Source organism: Mustela nivalis (genome assembly GCF_964662115.1).
Source record: "Mustela nivalis genome assembly, chromosome: 16".
NCBI lineage: Eukaryota > Metazoa > Chordata > Mammalia > Carnivora > Mustelidae > Mustela > Mustela nivalis.
This window is the reverse complement of record NC_139035.1, coordinates 9,713,017-9,727,774: the sequence shown is the minus strand read 5'-3', so window position 1 is coordinate 9,727,774 and position 14,758 is coordinate 9,713,017. Positions and strand designations below refer to the sequence as shown.

Below are 14,758 nucleotides of genomic sequence, written 5' to 3'. Positions count from 1 at the left end.
CTTATCACCCAGGACAAGGGTCTCCGGGGCCCACTCATTAGCAGAGGAGCAGAGGAACAGAGCAGAACATTAATTTATTTACCAGATCACGATTCCTTCTCACTGAAATGAATGTAAGTGTTTTCACAGAACTTCTGGCACCCGGTTCCCTCTTTGTCATGGCCGCGCGCATGAGACAGTTCTGTTTACAACTATGACACGCTGCCAATCTCGTCAGTGACGAGTGTCCCCAAAAAAAGTGCATTACCTCATCCGACAAAACTCATGTAGCTGATAAGGGATCTTAGAGGGCCGCCAAGAGTTAATTGACACTGATTTGCATAGTTACCAGGGTTACGGATATAATCATGATGACGCCCCGCACGGTTAGGGTTTTAAGGGTTCCCCAAAATGTCTTTGTATGCTTGGTTTCATGTTGTTCTGTAAAAACTGCCGTGAAGGAGTTGTCTCCTTCAGGGTCATCTCCAGGGTCACATCTAACAATTTCGCAGTCCAGTCACTGTGTCGGGAGGTGACGATGGTCATGTAACAGCTGGATAAGACCAGGGGTCCGGGGGATGCTAATGCAAGTGAGCTCACTCCCTGATCCCAGAGAGCCCTCAATCAGACGTAGGTAACAGGACAATCCAGGAATCACGACAGGAGGCAGACTGAGCCGGGGGCTGTGACCGAGGGACGGAGGGAGCCTCCATCCAGAAGGAGAGGCACCCCGTTCGACGCACTATGACATGTGAACAGGTGTCTGGTTTACAGATGAATAGATGAAGGAAGAAAAATGTTCTCTATAAATAACACGCCTTGAAAGGCAGTCCGAGGAGTCTGGACTTTTTCTGACGGCGACTAGTAAATTTTACCGTGACAGACACGCCTCTATGGTGCTCTTCCTGTTTCAAACAGATCTGCTGAGATGTCACTGACACGCCATACAATTCACCCACTTAACGAGTACGTCTTTACGACATTTGCATGGTTGTGCAACCATCGCTACTTTCAGAACACTCTGATCCCCCCTAAAAGAAACTCTGTACGCACCAGCTGTCACTCCCCGCCTCAGTCCCTGCTAATCACTACTCCCTGCTCTACAGACTGACGGATCGTGGCCGCTTCGTAACCGTAGGATCCCACGATGTGTGGTCATTTGTGTCCGGCTTCTTTCCCTCACCAGAATGGCTACAAGATGTGTCCACATTCTAGATGCATCGCTATTTCCTTCCTTTTTATTGCCAAATATCATCCCATTTTACGGATAGGCCACATTTTGTCCAACCATTCCTCAGCTGGTAAACACACAGACCATCTCCACTTTCTGGCTATTATGAATAACATTGTCGACATCCGTGTACAAGCTTTCATGTAGATGTATTTTTTTTTTTCATTTCTCTTGGGTATATGTCATGGTGTGAAAAGTTTGGGGGGGTCATACAATAATTCTGTGTGTAACTCTTTGAGGATCTGTCTGGCTGTTTTCACACTTCCTCGTGTCTGCCAGCTGCATATAAGGATTCAGTGTCTCCGTGTCCTTGCTAACACCTCAGACTGTCTGTCTTCCTAGTGGGTAGGAATGGTACCTCGTTGTAGTTTTCATGTGCATTTCCCCGATGACTAATGACCTTGGGCATCATGTCACATATTTACAGCTACTTTTACATCTTCCTTGCAGAAATATCTATTCAAATCCTGAATTCATTTTTTTTTTTGTACCTGAAGTATAATCTACATATAATATTCTGTTAGGGGCACCTGGGTGGCTCAGTCAGTTAGGCGACTGCTTTCGACTAAGCTCATGATCCTTGAGCCCCAGGATTGAGTTCCGCATCGGGTTCCCTGCTCAGCAGGGAGTCTGCTTCTCCCTCTAACCCTCTTCTCTCTCATGCTTTCTCTCGTTCTCTCTCTCTCAAATAAATATATAAAATCTTTTTTTAAAATCCCATTAGTTTCAGGTATACATCACAGTGACTCAATATTTTTGTATACTATGAAATGATCCCCACAATAAATCTAATTACTGTCACCAAAGTCACTACATTATTGATTATATTCCTCATGTTGTACTCTTCATCTCTATGACTTATTATCACTGGAAGCTTATACCTCCTTTTTTTTAAAAGATTTATTTATGTATTTGAGAGAGCGCGTGCATGTGCATGCAAGAGTGGGGGAGGGGCAGAGAGAAAGAGAGAAAGAGAGAAAACCCTCAAGCAGACTTCCTCCTGATGTGGGGCTCGATGTGGGGTTCGACATGGGGCTTGACGTGGGGCTCCATCCCAGGACCCTGAGATTACCCCTGAGTGAAAACCAAGATCCACATGCTTAACCAACTGAGCCACCCAGACACCCTGAAACTTGTACCTCTTAATCCCCTTTACCTATTTTGCCTATCCCCCGCTAATGCTTCTCCCCTCTGATAACCAAAACTTTATTCATTCATTTTTTTAAATTTGGTTGCCTTTTATTGAGCTGTTGGAGGTCTTTATATATTCTGGATACAAGTCTCCTATAAGAGAAACGATTTGCAGAATGTCCTCCCATCCTGCAGGCTGTTTTTTGTTTTTTTTTTTTTTTCACTCTCTTGGTGGTATCACTTGAAGCAAAAATTTTAAAATTTTTCACATAGTCCCATTTACCTATTTTTAATTTTTCCACTTGTGCATATTTTGACATATTTTGTCAGTGAACTTTTGATTTTCTCTTCACACAAAAACAAGCTCATAATATCACCTTTTATGGAGAGAAGAGAAACAGGATTCAGTCCTTTTCCCAGCACGGAGGTAATTTTCAAACTGGTCGTTTGGAAAAGTCCCTAAAGCCCAGCTTCTGGCTCTGTACCTTTCTATGCCTCTTCTAGTGCCAATAGCAGACAACAAATTCATCTTGGGAAGGGACCTCTGGGCCTGGGCGAGCCGGCACAGCAGGCAGGAGGGAGCCCTTCCTCCACAGGGTCCCAACAATAATTTACGTAGACACAGAAGTGACTGAGAATCATGTAAGTGTAACCCACCGCATGGGAACTGAGTGGATCTCCTACTCGCCTTCTGCTCCATGGGCCACCACCAGCACCCACAGCTCCTCCATCCCCGCCTGCCGAGGGGGAGAGCAGCGTGGACCGGGGTAGTCTCAGCCACCTTCAGTGAAAACCCAAGAGAAGCGAACAGCTCATGAAGGGGCAGAACGCTCACCCCTCACCGGTGTCATGGGAAATCCAGTCGGAACTGAGGACGGAGACACCTGCAGGGAGATGTCACATCAAACTGGGGAACACAGTGCCCCCCACCAAGGAAGCCCAGTTACTACTTATTAACTCTGTGAGCCATTTCTGAGCACTCCACGCACGTCACTCCATTTAAGACTCTTCGGGGCCATGGGAGACAAAGCCAACACTGGGAAAGATTTTACAGAATGGAGAGAGTCGAGAGTATCGCTGGTTTGGTGCAACCAAACCAAACCAAACCAAACCATGCAGACTCGCAAAACAGCTCAGGAATCGGTGACTGGCTTTCGTGACCGGGAAGTTATCCACCACACTGGACAGAGCAGTTCTGGGGACTTTTTTCACAAAGTCAGACAGTGGATGGAGAGAGAGGACGATGGAGAGAGCCTTACGGGCCATCTGATTCTTATTCCCGCTCGGGCTTGTCTGTAAGCTGATGGACAATGGCATGGCAAAGATCCCCAGAGAAAGGATATCCAGAGCCAAAGAGGGAAGGGGAAAAGGGATTCTTCTTCCCCCTCCCTCTAAGGATTCAAGAGCAGCATGTAGAACGACACCAACTCTATTTTGTCTCATTGGCCCAGTGCCCCTTCCAGATTACAAAGGCCCTCCTTGACCACCCTCCGTTTTGCCTTCAACTACTGAGTCTTCTTCTGGTCTCCTCCAGTACCTGGCTGGGCCAGAGACAGAAGCATGAGATCCTGTGATGTCTGAGCACTTCCGTGCTTAGAACCAAGCCTGGAGGGAAGAGACCAGTTGGCTCTTGGCTCTCATCCGAGAATGAGACAGAAATCCATCGGGCTTAACCGTTATTAGTTCTTTACCTTTCTCCAAAAGACAACGCAGACTTTACCCCCTTGAAGACATGGCTGGTTTGCGCTCCTGGCACGGGAATACTTTACTGTACTTCGGTATAAGGTGATCAGCTCCTGGGAGCTTCCCCACAGATCCTCACTTGAGGTAGGGAAGATGGCGGAGTCGGAAAACCTCCCAATGGATTCGGAAAACCTTCCAACAATGTCACTGGCTTGAGAAGCATCTCATCTCCTCTGTGGTGAAGCCCACGCAGGTACAGTGTCTTTAGTCTCAAACTCCCTCCCCTCTGTACATGTTGTCACACATCCCGACAGGATGTCACTTCATGGTACAAGACCCTGAGACCTCAGGATTTGCTAAAGGGGGCAGAACTGGCCTGGCACGGCTGGAGGGTCTATATGATCACCTCATTGGCATCGGCACCTCCGGAACAGTTTCTTCTAGTTCCAGTTCCAAGGGGTTCCACCTTTCCTACGCAGCACCTTTAGTTAATATAAGAAACCACCGCTGCTAGACGGTCTTCAGGTGTGCAAGCAACAATTACCCAGGTGCAAACAATTAACAAATCCAAATTAAGTCTGCTAAGATTGCGTAAATAAATCAAGAGAGTTGATGCACTGAATTCAACATCAAGCTGGATAGGATCTTCGAGAACATTCCGTCTGGCAATTTCTTTTTTATTTTTTTAAAGATTTTATTTATTTATTAGACAGACAGAGATCACAAGTAGGCAGAGAGACAGACAGAGAGAGAGGAAGAAGCAGGCTCCCTGCTGAGCAGAGAGCCCAATGCGGGGCTCGATCCCAGGACCCTGGGATCATGACCTGAGCTGAAAGCAGAGGCTTAACCCACTGAGCCACCCAGGAACCCCTGGCAATTTCTTTTTACAAGCAAGGAAAAGCAGGTCCGGTGAGATAAAGAAATTTGCTCGGGGTCACTGAACATGTTTGAAGGACAAGTGAGAACGGAACTCAAATGTTCTATTTTTCTTGATCACCATGGATGGCCATTCTCCATCTTCACCACCATGTAATTCTTCATGTTCTGGAGGAAAAAAAAAACAAAAAACAATTCCCTAATACACTGGGGAAATTGTGCATGTTTCTTACTGCTTCCATGACAGACAACCGGAACAGGGAGGTGAGGGACAAGCAAGCTATGACTTCCTTTGTTGCTAAGTTTATGGAGCCAACTTTCTTCAGTCCTGTAGCAAAGCAGTGCAATATCCAGTTGACGGCTGAATAAAACTGGATGATTTCACTTTACACGTTCGTGTAAACCATCCTGTTTTGGAAATAATTCCAGGGGCGCCTGGCTGGCTCAGCTGGCTAAGCGTCCGACTCTTGATTTCAGCTCAGGTTATGATCTCAGGGTTGTGAGATCGAGCCCCGCGTCAGACTCCATGCTGAGTGCTGAGTCCGCTTAGGATTCTCTCTCTCCCCCTCACTCTCCCTCTGCTCCCCCTGCTCGTGCTCTCTCTTCCTGCTCTCTGTAAAATAAACAAATACAACTTTAAAAAAAGAGAGAGAAAGAAAGAATTCCAAAACAAGCCCCACTGTACCTTTACCACATTAGCAGCTTTTCTCTTCCAACAAGGGCAGGCACCCTTCAAGGCATTCCGGTAAACTTACAGTAGATTCTTCTGAGCGCTGCTGATAATAACGCATGGACGGATAGAATCCTGTCATTACGACAACGCATCGAGAAACAGCGCCTTGACTGAGAAGAAGCAAAAACATTGATGTTGTCTCCTGCGCTTAAATCCAAGACAGAGGATGGGGGATGATTGCTGGAAGACGTCCTGATAGGATTCACGATAACGGATCCAACAAAATTCCTAGTCTTTGTTCAATGATAACGGATCCAACAAAATTCTTCGTCTTTGTTCAACTTAATAAAATGGTGGTTTAGTGAAATGGCTGTTCCATTTGATTCAAACAGCCCAGGACGCCGGCAGAGGCCCCGAGACTGGAACAGAGCAGCTGAAACAAGAAGGGAAACCGAGGACATGGGGACGATGCGGTGGCTTCTGCTTCGCATCTCCAGGGGCTGAGATCCGGTTTTCGCCCATCGCGACACCCATCGGATGGTCCAGAGCTTGCGATCTTCAGGCTTTCCCGGTAAACAGTCAGGCACTCACTGGCAGGCAGAGGGCTCGACCAGGGATTTCTGCGAGATCCGATTCAGGTTCACAGACAGGCAGTTAAGCTCTGAACCAGACTCACCGAGGCGGTAAACATTTGCGATGATACAATTTCCTGTCTCCTGAAGAGCTCCCGGACGCAGGCTGCCGAGACAGAAGCGCGGCTGACAAGCGAAGATGAGCCGGGGAGGTAGGGCACGGGGCAAGGGACCAGATGACCTGGGGCTCCAGCCACTGGCCCCGAGCCCAGTGAGTCCAACCCCGACAGCAGCGCACCAGGCGGGACCGCCTGAGATCAGTGGGCAGATACTGTCCTGCCTGGCTGTCCACTTAGATAAACACACAGCTGAAGAGAATCCAGGAATATCTCCAAAAGAGAAAGCCCTGCTTTTGTCTGACAAAGCTACTCTGACCCCAGAGGAATGCACAATAGGAAATGAGCGCTGGACAGAAAATCAGCGCGGACGGGAAACAGGATGATCCCTGCTCAAGCTCAATTCCAAGATATGTCACTGTAATAACGCACAGCAGCCCGGCCGGGGAGCCCCGGCCTCCCCCACCCTGCACCCCGCAGGCCGAGGGGAGAAGAGGGGCCCAGAGACACCAGCCGAGGGGGCCCGCCTCTTGGCCTCATGGTTCACTGAGCTTTCAACGAGATCGGAGGTCATTTCTGCCCCGACCAACGAAAGGATGATGATGGTGTTTTAAATGACCTTGAACTATGGACAGGGAAAACCTCTTTGAAAAGGAAGAGGAGAAGATATCTCCGATCTTACCACTGTGACTCCTCATTGAGCCACAATATCCTACACAGCGATTACCAGCCAGAAGGGAGAGGTCTGCCGAGGTTCCTGAGTTCCCGCGATGTCAGGTACCAGACACAGAGAGATAAAGACACGCTCGCCCCTGGCACCGGACCAAATTCTCAGCCTTTTCGACCTGCACTACTAGACGTCCTGGCCAGGCTTCACAGAAGTGGAGTCTGCAACATCTGATAGGCTCCAGCTTCCCTGCTGGGGCAGCCGGAGCCCCGTTCCAGAGGCCAAGGCAAGTCCCCTGCCTCGGAGTCAGGCTCGGAGTCATCTACCAATCTGCGAAAATGGGTCACAGGCAGACCCTTGCCCCGAGAGCTACTGAAGAATGGAGAGCATGCAAAGCGGACCTTGCGAGGTTCAAATGGCCACGGTGACTTCGTTGATAAAGAACAACGATGACCCGAACGTGGCCCAACACAGTGGCTCGTGCTGAAATTCTTGACACTAAATTGGTTGTTCTCTCCCTGGAATTGTTGGGCGATGCGGGAAGGAATTCTGGATGCAGACACAGAGCATGCAGTCTCCAGATCTAGCTCGAACCGATGTTAGCTGTGCAAACTCAGGTACCCCCCCTTAATGTCTCTGTGCCTCAGTTTCCCTATCCAAAGTGGGGAAACCTGCTCACCTCCATCTCAGGACTGCTCTAAGGACTGAAAGAGATTACATAGGGGAAAAGCGTTTTGAACATCCTGAAATGTTGTGCAAATATGACTTTTTATTCCTTTATTATGTTTTTCTTATTCGATATATAAAATGAGTTTGCTTTTCTTATGAAAACACTGTCTGATGGCGGGAGGCTAGCGGGTCAGGGAAAGCCAACATGGGATCGGGACTTGTCCTCTCGCAACCCATCAGGCGGCTGATCCCAGCTTGAAAAAAATAAATCCAGAATTGAATATAAATGCAGAGTGAAAGCCATTCACTTGATCAGACCTGTTGGAAAAAAGGATTTTTTTAAAAAATCTTCTCTGCTCGGCTCTGGGCAGGCAGAGGGCTCTGAAGGTAGCAGGGGCTGGCACTGATGTGATCATCATAAGGAAAACTCCAACAATGCAACTGTTCAAACCCAGCTCTGGGAAGGAGGGTTACACTAAAAGGCGGGCAGGAGGCAGGGAGCTGGGTTAGGAACACAAACAGGTTGAGTAATCAATCCAAAACCACAGTTGTGAAAACCACATAAAAAGCCATCTGGCCTCCTGGATGGAGTGGGACATTAAGCAAAGGCAGTCTTCCAGTACACATGTTCTCGCTTCTCCGAGAACAGCTCTCCTCATTACCCAATCGACTGTGAAAGCGCTACCCGGAACCTGGTCCAGTTTTCTGCCCTCGCCAGACCCGCTCTGAACACTCTCGAGACAGAGCACGTGTCCCGGGGAAGGCTGTTCAGACCGACACTTCGCATTTCGAAAACCGCCTGGTGACATGTGGGGTCTCTTTGGCTTTCCTGAGATTGGTTACCACGACGATCTCCATCTCCCTCTTGCCTTAAACGTGTTGATAAGGATCATGGATGCTATTCTGGGAGATCATTTTTGGGTGTGTGGTCAAATACATATGAGATGAATTTAACCACTTGGACCTTTTTAAAAAAATATTTTATTTATTCATTTGAGAAAGAGAGAGAGAGCATGAGAGGGGAGAAGGTCAGAGGGAGAAGCAGACTGCCCATGGAGCTGGGAGCCCGATGTGGGACTCGATCCCAGGACTCTGGGGTCATGACCTGAGCCAAAGGCAGTCACTCAACCAACTGAGCCACCCAGGCGCCCCACTTTGACCGTTTTTTTTTTTTTTTAAGATTTTATTTATATATTTGACAGAGAGATCACAAGTAGGTAGAGAGGCAGGCAGAGAGAGAGAGAGGAGGAAGCAGGTTCCCCGCTGAACAGAGAGCCTGATGCGGGACTCGATCCCAGGACCCTGAGATCATGACCTGAGCCGAAGGCAGAGGCTTAACCCACTGAGCCACCCAGGCGCCCCATGACCGTTTTAAGGTATATAAGTCAATGGCATGGGGCGTCTGCAGGAGGGGTCAGTCGGTTAAGTGTCCAACTTTTGATCTTGGCTTAAGTCATGATCGTGAGATCATGGGGTCATGAGATGGAGTCCCGTGTGGGCCTCTGCGCTGGGTGTGGGGTCTGCTTAAGATTCTCTCCCTCTCTCTCCCCCTCCGCTCCTCCCCCACCTCTCTAAAATAACAATAAGTCAATGGGATTTGCGTACACTGGTTTGTAACCATCAACACCATCCCCTCCAGAACGTATTCTTCCTCCTGACCCGAAAGCCTGCACCCATGAAGCAGTAGTCCTACTCCCCCCCGACCAGCCTCTGGCATCCTCTCCTTTCTATCTCTGTGAATTTGCCCTGGTGCAAGCAGAATCTTACGTCTGTACATGTGTCTGGCTTATTTCACATGACCCTGTGTCTTCAGGGTTTGTGGCACAAGTTAGAGCATGGACGACGATTTTGTTCTTTTTTCAACACTGGATAGTATTCCATGGTATGTATTTGTTTATCTGTCCACCCATGAAAGCATCCTGAAAACTAGTGTTTATAGAGTGTGAGCTCACTTGGAGCTCACGGAGGTCACACTGGCCCACAGGTGGTACACTAGGCATCAGTCTTCCAGATTCACAAGCGCACGGGATATCTGCAGCCGTGGGGTCCCACCTCCCGCCCTCCCAGGCTGAGAGCTCGGGAAAGGGCAGGAACCATGTCCTCCCCGGACAGTGTCCCCGTTCTCTTCAAGCAGGGCGGTACCCAGAAGAGGGCTGGCACCTGACCAATGCTCCATAAAGAAACAGGTAAACCTTAAGAATAACCTTTCCTGAAGGCTGAGACTACTCCTTTAAGTCAGGTTTTGTTCTAGAAAAAAACCATCATGTTCAAAAGGATACTTCCCGAGAATGAAGGCTTCCACTTTTTAAATTGTGTGCCTTACTTTTTGAAGGTAGAATTTATTGGGTTGGCCAAGCTAAGGGGCAGTGTGTGGTCATGTAAAGAATACTGGACACGGAGTCAGAAGATAGGATTTGGGGTGCCTGAGTGGCTCAGTCAGTTGAACGTCCAACTCTTGATTTTGGTTTAGATCACGATCCCGGGGTTGTGAGATTAAGCCCCTTGTTGGGCTCTGCGCTGAGCACGGAGTCTGCCTGGGATTCTCTCTCCCTCTCCTTCTGCCCCTCCTTTCTCTCTGTCTCTGTCTCTCACAAAAAGAGAGAGAAAGAGAGAAGATAAGGATTCAAATCCTGCCTCTTCCCCTCCCCCCAGCTGTGCGACCTTGGCAAGTCACTGGACCTCCCAGAAGGTCGGTTTCAACATCTATAAAATGGAAATAATAATTGCTCTCAGTTTTTTTTTTTTTTTTGAGAATCAAATATTATCCCCAGACCTGAAAATTAATATATACAGTTCATACAATTTAGTTTGAGTAGGTCGGTTCTACTTGCTTCAACATAAAAACACTCTTAAATGTGCCACCTAAGAAGTCAGCCCGTAGCCGCGCCCAGGTCTCTCAGTCGGTTGTGTCTGCCTTCAGCTCAGGTCATGGTCCCAGGGTCCTGGGATCGAGTCCCACGTCAGGCTCCCTGCTCAGTGGGAAGTCTGTTCCTCCTTCTCTCTCTGCCCCTCCCCCACCCCTGCTTGTGTGTGTTCTCTCTCTCTCTCTCAAATAAATAAGAAGTCAACACATAAATGAAGTCACTAGGGAATGCTACAAGTTATATGTGGAAGGAACACAAAATTACACAGTACTGAGGTGAGGCTGTAGACAGGATTTGGAAAGAGCTGGGTTTTGATTGAGTCCTTTCCGAAAGGGACGGGCGTGAACTACCAGGGAGGAGAGGGGATGGCATTTGGGGCAAGGGACATAAAGTTAATAAAGACGAGTGTGTGAAAAGCAAAGTCAACCTCACTAATAAGCAAGGCTTTTTGGTTCCGACCTGACATTCCAGGCACCCCATCAAGACAGTTGATGCCGGCAGGAGATCCCAAGGGTGACGGCCATGGGGAAGATCCTTCGATCACAGGCTCCCCAGGACGAGCCCCGGTGCTCACTGGGCAGATCCAAATCCACTCCCTGACTGCACCTTTGTTTGCGGCCTTATCGTCCGCCCCTCAGATGACTACCCACACCCCTGACTGTTCTGCTTGCCTCTGGTATTAAACGGCGCTACCCTGTAATCACGGAGATCAGAGCGGTTTAATAAGGGATGTCAACTACAAAGCGCGTGAGGAGAGACGTGAGTTAGCAAGCACGGGTATTAGCCTCTTGTTCCTAAAAGGGCAATGCCATGGACCATACCTACCCTCCTTGTTCTCTGCCCTTGGGGTAAATTTCCCGCCCCATGAGAAAAAAAAAAAAAAAATGACTATATCCCCAAAGCTTTCAGGACCCTGAATCCTTCTTCCCCCAAAGCCACAGCTCCGAGCAGCACAGGGGGCCCAAATCGACAAATCAACTCAAGGTCTATAGGGTAGCAAACAACCGAACGTCAGAGTCCTTGAAACCTACCTACCTTGAAATCCACATTAGGCTACGTACAGGCTTATAAAGACAAATAATGGGAGAGGCAGAGATGTCTCCACAAGTTCAAGTCTGAACCAGAGCTGTCTCAGGCAAACCTTAATTCCCCAAAACAGCCTCACACTCCTTAAGGCTTCCTTTCACCCCGAGCCATCAGGTCAAAGCAGATCTACCCACGCCATTCTGAGAATGACGTCCCCCCAAAAAAGTCTCTTAGGCAAATCCAGTTTACAGAAAACTAGAGGGAGGAACTTTTCTAAGTATACTTAATGGAGATCTTCCTGTCAATTAGCTCGAGTCCCTGAAAAGGAATGTTTCCAAAAGGACTTAAGAAAAGCCCGAGTAGAATCATCATCTCTACTGTCCAAATGCCTCCGGGAAGTTCTCGCTCATCACCTCCATCACGCCTGCCAAACACATCAACGTCTTCTGTGTGCTTTTCAACAAGAAATGAAAATAGCACTTCACGTGAAATCAGAGGAGACCTTGAAGGGTGGGGATGGAGATTTCATTTCACCAGTGGAGGAGGGATTGCTTGGGCTCTGCGGTTGGGAGTTCTCCGATCTTCCTTAGGTCGGACCGCGGCCCTTCATCATGATCAGTTTCGCCATCTCTCCAGACTCCCGACCACTGCACAAGCGACCACCTGCTTCACGCCGATGACTGGCTCGGTTTTGTCAAAAACCCATTAAGAAGCTGACTGAATTGACCATTTGTTGGTGTCTAATTAATTACATTAAAATGTTAAACCAACGGCGTGTATACACATTGCTCTCAAAGATATGATGGAGTTGTGTCTAATGTTTGAAAAAAGATCATTTCTCTGCATTCCAGATAAAGGTCTTTAACCAGTCTACGCTTCATTGATTGGCGAGAGACACACCAGTTTGGGCTCTAACTCTCCGCCATGCTTTCCCAGGAGTTAGAAGCCACCAGGTTGTGTTTTAGAAAACATCACAGCAGTCGAAAGCTGGAACGCCCGTGAAATTCGAATGGGGTCTTCTCAAGGGCATTTCCTTTAAGAACCAGTCCCAACCCTTGTCCTCTCCGGCGCCTCTACCATATCTCCCCTGCTAGTGTCAGCATAAGCAGGTCTGAAAGAGAACCCAGTGATCTTGTGGAAAAGCAAACGACTGCTCCAGACCAGATTCACTTTTATGCTGGCGTTGAAGGGCAGCCTAGTCTGCGGGACTCCTCAAGGAGACAAGCCGGCTCCTTATTTAGAGACCCATTTCAGAGAAAGGAAAAAGCACAATGGTAAAATTTGAGAAGGGAGCTACTCCTTCAGAGACATCAGATGGACCACAAGTTCACTTCTGGAAGGATTCTCCTGGATGGTGAGCCTCAGACACTTGGGTTCTTTCCTTGAGAAGAGAGAAAGAGGGGAGGGGCGGGGGCGGGGCCTTGGCACAGATCTGCTCCCTGCCCCCTCTCAGGGCTGGACTGAAGTGAACGCCAGGAGACTCCGTGGGAGGTTTCCAACACAATTTGCGCCGCCTTCCATTTCTATGGCCCTTTTCTCTGACAAGGGCTCTAAGTGTTTTATGAACCTTGCCATAGACTTCCTGTCCGCAGCCCCTCAGGATGCAAAACAGGGCCACCATTATGGTCTAGGCTCCTTAAAGGAACAAGTCAAAACAGTCCAACGGCCTTATTTCTCAAGGGGACACCGCCCACGGGAAATCAGAGTTTTCCTTTGCCAGTTCAAAGACCGTGTATCATGATGCTTCTCTTCCAAGAGGACAGCTCAGAATGACTAAATTCAGGGTTGTGTTCCTCAACAACAACAACAACAACAAAAAAAAATACAAGAAAGGAAGAAACCTCCCTTCTCTGTCGCCAGGCTTTTACCCCAAGAATTTTTTCATGAAGGGTTGTCTAGCTGCTGCCAGGCCACATTCTCTCTGGGGAGACGCTGAGGCAGCCCAGGCTTGGGGGAATCACTCAGATCTCGCAGAGCCGGGCACAGAGTTCAAGTGCAACAAAAGCACAAAGTTCGAGCCCACGGCACTCCACTTCCGCCACCCACCCCCACGCCCGCAACACAGACCCAGCTCGGGGCACCCTCGGCACCCGACATCCCCTCTGCTCCCCGTACTGAGGCATTGCTGACACAGAGCGCTCAGGACACAGCAAGCAAAAAGGAGAGCAAAATCAAAGGGCAGCCCAAGCAGAAGACAGAGGGAAAACCAGGTTTTCCTTAGCCGTGGGGACACGATTATGAAAGATTAAACACAAATACGCGTATACACACACAACACACCCACGAAGCGTGGGTAGAAAACCTCTCGAAGTTACATTTCTTGAATTGGATCATATTATCTTCGTGACACAGTTAGTGAACGTTAAAGATAACATCTCCATCCTGCAAGTAACCCAGTACGGAACACGACTGAGAAGCAGGACCCGGGCGGTAAAGAAAGCTTCAGGAGGGCTTGGGGCCACCTGGCGAGGGGACCTGCCGGCCAGAGGGAGGCTCTACAGGTTCCATCAGGAAGAAGCGGGGCGGTCACCAGGCTGCGTCCGTGGCCCACTCAGAACCAAGGACAGCTGGAGCGGGTCACCTGCCTGCACACACGGTTGATCTCCCCCCCTGGACAAAAACTTGCGTCTGTTATGCCCAGAATACCACGAAGCTTGTAAAGGCACTTTCAAGACACTCCCATGGGATGAGACCAGAAGGAAGACCTTGGCTTCCCCCGAGAGCCAGGCTCCCTAAGGTAGTTTGAAGGTTCTGACAAGTTGCAAAGTTTTTAAATGATGCCCAATAAAAGGGTTAAAAAAAAAAAGTGGGGGTGCCTGGGTGGCTCAGTCGTTAGGTGTCTGCCTTCAGCTTGGGCCATGATCCTGAGGTCCTGGGATCGGGCTGTGTCAGGCTTCCTGCTCAGCGGGAGGCCTGCTTCTCCCTCTCCCACTCCCCCTGCTTGTGTTCCCTCTCTCTGTGTGTCTCTCTCTGTCAAATCAATAAATAAAAGCTTTGAAAAAAAGAAGAGAAAACAGAATAAAAAGGAAAAGAAAAAATGTGAGCAACCATCAGGTGTGAGAAGTTGTCCCAGGAGAACAGGCGTCAGACAGTCTCCCTTGAGATCAGCTGAGTCCCAAGCCCGTCTGACTCTGCAGCCCCACCTCCCTCCCCTGCAGGCGCCCGGCAGGACAGCCCCTCCCCGCCACTTCCCTTCCCATCCGGGCCCCACTTCCTCAGCTTCCAGCGGCCCCTGTGCGCCCCCAAGACGGAGACATCACTGTCCAACCCA

General features: G+C 49.0%; 1 protein-coding gene and 1 long non-coding RNA gene across 2 annotated transcripts in view; both read right to left on the bottom strand.

Annotated features, from left to right (window-relative positions):
* The window catches only part of KIF26B (kinesin family member 26B), a 412,901-nt gene that overhangs the window by 293,752 nt on the left and 104,391 nt on the right, over window positions 1–14,758 (bottom strand). The gene's annotated exons all lie outside the window — the stretch shown is intronic.
* On the bottom strand, window positions 4,686–6,522 carry LOC309849622. The gene is made up of 2 exons (XR_014303785.1): window positions 5,586–6,522; window positions 4,686–5,068 (listed from the first exon to the last, which is right to left on the bottom strand). It is a non-coding gene; the product is annotated as an uncharacterized lncRNA (long non-coding RNA).